The following is a 6000-nucleotide window of genomic DNA, read 5'->3' on the forward strand; positions in this document are numbered from 1 at the left end:
AGAGGCAAAGCAAACTAATGGGTATAGTATTCTCATCCTAAGGGGTGGTGAAAGCCACACACACTCTGGCTAGGCTTATAAATGCCCTAGGGCAGATAGAACCTATGAACCTATGTTGGTAGTTCCCTACATATTGCCCACAGATAGTAACCGTGGTGTGATTGCGGTGGACTAAAGAGGGCATGGCACCTTTTCCCATCCCTACAATAGGCAAATCATTGCATATAGTGGTCCTTTGCTATATTCCCCACTGGACACTTGCAACAACTGCGGAGTAAGCAAATGTAACTCACAAAGGAAATACCGTGCCTTATACACATACCCTGTATGGACAGGTACCACTAACACCAGTGAATACCTGTATCATGCTGTCAATGTAGGTGCAGTGTCAACCTGGTTTCCATTGCCAGTTCTCACCACATGAGGTCAGGAATGCCACATTAGATGATAACAATCTGTCCACACAACATGCCCGAGACACTCCAGATACACTTCCGCATGTCACAGAACATGCATGTGAGATGTGTGCACATCCCAGACACCATCCATGTTATGGAATATAGAACACATACATGGCAAGCATTGCACAGCACTGGCCACCCACAATAGTAACCCAAATGAGTGGATGGTGAAAACAATACCCACCTGTGTGGGCCAATCCAGAGACTACACCCCTGAGCCACACTGCAGACCATTGTCATGTGGCCTGATGCCAAGGTATACCCTTTGCCTAGCCTTGTATAGGCTTCTGGCACAGTCAACCACTACACACCTGTGAAGCAATGCACCCATGCATGTCAGTACTGGCAAACCTGTGTCTGTGTGCGTGTATGTGTGTGTGTGTGTGGAGATTAATGATTTGGATGTCATTCACACTCACTACACCTCCCATTGCCCTACTGAAGCATGCCTTCTGATGTCAGACACCTTGACCTACCTTTTGCCCATATATCATCCTGATAACCTCTGTGGTGCATGTGGTACCTGTGTAATACTATAGTGTAGCAAACTAATTAGTTAGGAATTCTAATCCTGACCCTGCCAACTGTGATAATGTGTGTGAGTCCCTGAGAGAGTGTGGCTGTGTCATCCTTGACACCTATTCTTGCGGACAGACACATGTACTACACCTACTTTATCCCTCCTTTATCACCGTTGCAGATGTCACTCATCATCAAATATACCTTTGGAGAGCTCTCCAACATGTAAGCTCTGTGGTGCATGCAATAACTACATAGAAATGTAATAGCAATACATAGGCAGGCAGGGGTTTGAAACCCCATACTGGTAAGTGTGTGACACAAACATGCTTAGCTTTTACTCTCCTACCCCCTCCCTGTCTTACTTTGTCTCTGTCTCTCTCACTCCTTCTCTGGTGGATGTGGAGAAGTACATCTGCTTTGCTTAGGCAACAGCTTGTGTTTTGTAAGTGATGCTCATGATCAGCTAATGGCCTGTGCATGAATTGCTGTTAACACCTAGCTGATTGCATGTGGAACAGCTGTGGTAACATTCTCATAGCCAATTGCATGAAAACGCACTCCTTTAACTAGGAACATCATGTGGGTATTGACCCTTTTCATTCACTGTGAGCAGGACTTCCTGTCGGTGTTTGGCAAACAACATCACAGATGGTAGTGGGATATACCTGTAATAACATACACTGTGGAGACAGGCTAACAAACAGGAGGGGGATGTTCCAGACATAACTACAGAATGTAAGTCTTGCTCTTCTGCATTTGAAGTAATGTTGGTTTAACAGGGTTTGTGTGAATATGGCTGGTCTACATGATTTAATACATGTCATGACAGTGTTATGTGGTTGAGACAACTCCCACCTGTAGGGCTATCTGCAGACTGGCCAGTGTTTGGAGTCTTACGTGTATTGTTTTACTCACAGATTACCTATTTTTAGAACTGCAGAAACATAGTCTGAGGATTGCAGTCAGTACATGGTGACAGCCATGAGAGTTACTGACTTCAGATCCTTCATAGGACATATGTCACAACAAACCCTGTTACACCAGTAAATGTATGAGGTCATCAGAGCAACATGTCAATATTAGCCCTGTGTTTGTGCCTCCAGCCACAACTCCATCAACCTTTGTACATATGTCATACAGGAAGAGGTGCATATGTTCAGTACACCATCATTTATTGACATCATACCTGATAACAAGCCAGTGAGTTATCAGATTGCTAGACATGTTATGTTTAGTAGGGGTTATATTTAAGGATAAAACCTGGACATTCTGTCGTAGTGTGTACAGTAGTGAGGGCTGTGTACTTATGGTGATTGTCGACAGTGTGTGTATTGCGAATATGTACCTTGGCCTGTGTACAGTCTGTGGTAGATGTCATTGTTCTTGGTCCTGTTCTATCTGATGTTGCATGCTGCTTCAGTGTATGGTACCTTATTGGCTTACATGTTTGTAGGGCCAAACACACACATGTCCCATACCACAGTCAGGCATCAGAATACACTGTGTATTGGCCCAGTATGTGTAGGGTTAGTGTGTGAGTGGCACATATGAGCATGGTGTTGATCAGACAGTCCATATACTGTAATATTAAGCATGCTTACTATATGTGGCTGTGGCTGTGTTCACACTGGTTGTGAGTATGCGCTTTCACACAGGTGTCTGTTACTCTGTGCTGTGACATGCCTGTAGAGCCTGCTATATTTGCAGGTACATGTGTATTACCCCATAAGAAATGTAGGCCAGTGTTGTGGCAGTCTGCCTGTAGTTTGTGCAGTGCTTTGTGACATGCCTAGCAGCTCAGTGTACTTACCTAGTGTGATGTTATATCCAGATATTTGTCAGATGTACTGCTGCCAGGCCATCATAACTGTTGTGTATTTCTGACAAAGCAGTGGGATTCTGTACAGATGTATGTCACTAATTAGTGGGTAGTATGTGGGCATGTGACCTCTGCTCCACCAGTTATGTGTCAGGACAGACAGGAGTGTGTGAATGCATAAACTGTGTGAGCATATGTATTCCAGTATTTACATGATATACCTATATACATGGCTGTTAACATCCACATTGTCAGGCTTGGTCCACACATCTTGCAGTAAGGGGTTCTGTGTATACCTCTGGACTGACCAGATTGTGTCAGACTGTCCACATTTATTGGTCATATCTCTGCTGTATTTCACAGGACCATTACTGTGATATCTGTGGTACTGTATTATGATGACCTTAGGACGTCTGTCAGTAACTGATGGCATACATGTCAATAGCAGATGTGACCTCCCACACACATTTCTGTTAAGACAACCCCTGTTACAGTAGCAACAGCCTACATTTATACCTGCCATACTTACATGACATCACCTTGCACTCAGAGGTTGTGACTATTGGTGCTAGGGTATGACTCCACTCCATGTTCTGGACATATATTAAACGTATATGTTTGTATGTGTATATATATGTATATGTATATATATATATATATATATATATATATATATATATATATATATATATATATATATATATATATATATATATATATATATATATAAAATCAGAAAAAAGCATTCTCTGAAGAGAAACAAGAACTGCATAAACCAACACACCTCGTGGAACCAGACCTGATACCAAAAGAAGAGTTCAAAGTAAAATTCTTCCATTTATTCATAGCCACAAAATAAGTCAAGCGCTTTCATCTGCCATACTACAGGACTTTATCAAAACAGTTAACATCCAGTCACAAAGTGCTTTTATCATTGAATTAATTAACATAAATTAAGTACTTAAATAATTCAATTATCCAATAAAAGTGTTCATGAGCTTTTAAAACATTCAAGTAGTCATTCTGAAATCACAATGTATTAGTTATTACCATTTAAATGAAAATAATTACTAATATGAATACAAAACAAACATATATTACTCAAATACTTTCTATAAACCTTTCACAGTTCATAGTTTGGTCGCTCTTTCTTTAAGCATAGGTACAAGGAAACATGGTCACTCAGACCTGGAGGGTGGGTGGCATTTAACAAAATCTACCATCTATACTCACTTCTATATATGTTATTTGACCAATCCCCCCCCTAATGCCTTTCTTAATAATTTCCAAGATACCAATATGAAATCCTTGCATAACCCCACAAGAGACTGTATGCTTGTATAATGCTTTATTGGTATTATGTGTCTCAACAGCATATATTTTCTCTCTGTTTTCCCCACATAGAACATGTAACAGTCTTAACAAATAACTATATATATATATATATATATATATATATATATATATATGTATATATATATATATATATATATATATATATATATATACTAACCCACTACTATCACAGTTCCCTTTTTTCAAATAAATCTTTCTCTGGGGGTCACCTACCATTAATTCCTTACCTGTGTAAATATAGGGACACTACTTGCATAAACCACAACTAGTTGTACCTCCTCGGGTGGGATGTGGGTAGATGGGATGTTCAAACAAAAATTTCAAGTTGTGTCCCACCTTTGTTGTAAATAGGGTTGTTTCTCACAGTTTGCTACTTAACTCTTAGTTAGATTGCAATATTAACCCAATCGTGAGTCAAAATATCCTTGACTTTACCATCAAAAGTTCCAAACTGTGTAACCATAGTTCTGGTATATTCTTGTTTTTTTATTATTATTGGGTCTTCCCACCCTATTTGTAGTTGAATCTTGACCTAAAAGTGGAACAGACTTGCCCCCCCCCCCAGAATTTCATAAGCCAAATCGTAAACCATTTTTGGGGGGTGCCCTCTGGCCAGAAACATAGAACTCAAATTTCCTAGTTCTAATTTAAAATCTGTAATAGTGGAACATATTCTAGTTCCTCTGACCATCTGGCCTCTAACTAGGTTTCTTTTGATATAATATGGGTGATTACTTTCAAAATGCCAAAAAAACTGTTTGAATATGTGGACTTGCAAAAAACCTTGGATGCAAACTCTTGTGTCTCATAGTTCTTTTTAATAGTGACACCCAGGTAGTTAATTTCTGTAGCATGGAAATTATAAGTGAACTTAAAATATTCACAAATGTTGTTTATGTATTCACAATTTTTGTTTTACCATTTTTTCTTCCCTTTTCCATAAAACACAAATATCATCCAGGTAATGCAAGTAAACAAACCACCCTTCTTCAAATCCTGAGTTGAAAATGTATCTCCTTTCCCATGCTGCTACCACTAAGTTGGCATACATTGGGACACAGCTTGACCCCATGGCAACACCTCTTAGCTGCCTGAAAAATTCACTTTCAAAACTATAATAGTTGGGGGCATGGCTAGCATAAGTACTGTGTAGCAGCAGAATTCAGCAGCTCCACTGAAGATAATTTTCTTTACTGGATTTTTGTCCTTTAAACAAGAAATTTTGGATTTTTTTCTATACAGTATCTTAGATCTAAACTTCTTTTACAAGATAATTAAAATAAAAAAAAAAATTTTTCCAGTCAAAAATCTACTTGGAAAAATCACAATTCATCTGAAGAGAATTCCAACATGAGTCACTCTAAGACAGGCAGTCAGGTCTCCAATATGAAAAGAGACTTACAAACTCTAATATCCAACATTCAGGACTTAACTACAAAAATTGACTAAATTGACTCAAAAATAGACAGCTTTAAAGAAAAAGCCACTAAACAAATGGAACTACATGATCATTACATGATGATTTGAAGCTACAGAAAATCCAAATATCTAATATAGAGGAATCCTTAAATGACATGGATGGCAGAATTCTGGAGAATGAAAACAATACCGAATTTCTACTTAAACAAAATACTATGTTACAAAGCAAGTTGGATGATCTTGAAAATAGATCCCGTCTAAACAATCTAAGGATTTTTGGACTTCCTGAAAATATTGAGGGCAATAACATGGCTACTTTCCTTAACACCTGGATACCTAAAACACTTGACTTACCAGAAGCTCTGTCTTTTGGAATAGAAAGAGCACACCGAGCACTAACTGCAGTAAACAGCACTAACAGAA

This window comes from Protopterus annectens, chromosome 6.part0 (genome assembly GCF_019279795.1).
Source record: "Protopterus annectens isolate FY-2018-M chromosome 6.part0, PAN1.0, whole genome shotgun sequence".
NCBI lineage: Eukaryota > Metazoa > Chordata > Ceratodontiformes > Protopteridae > Protopterus > Protopterus annectens.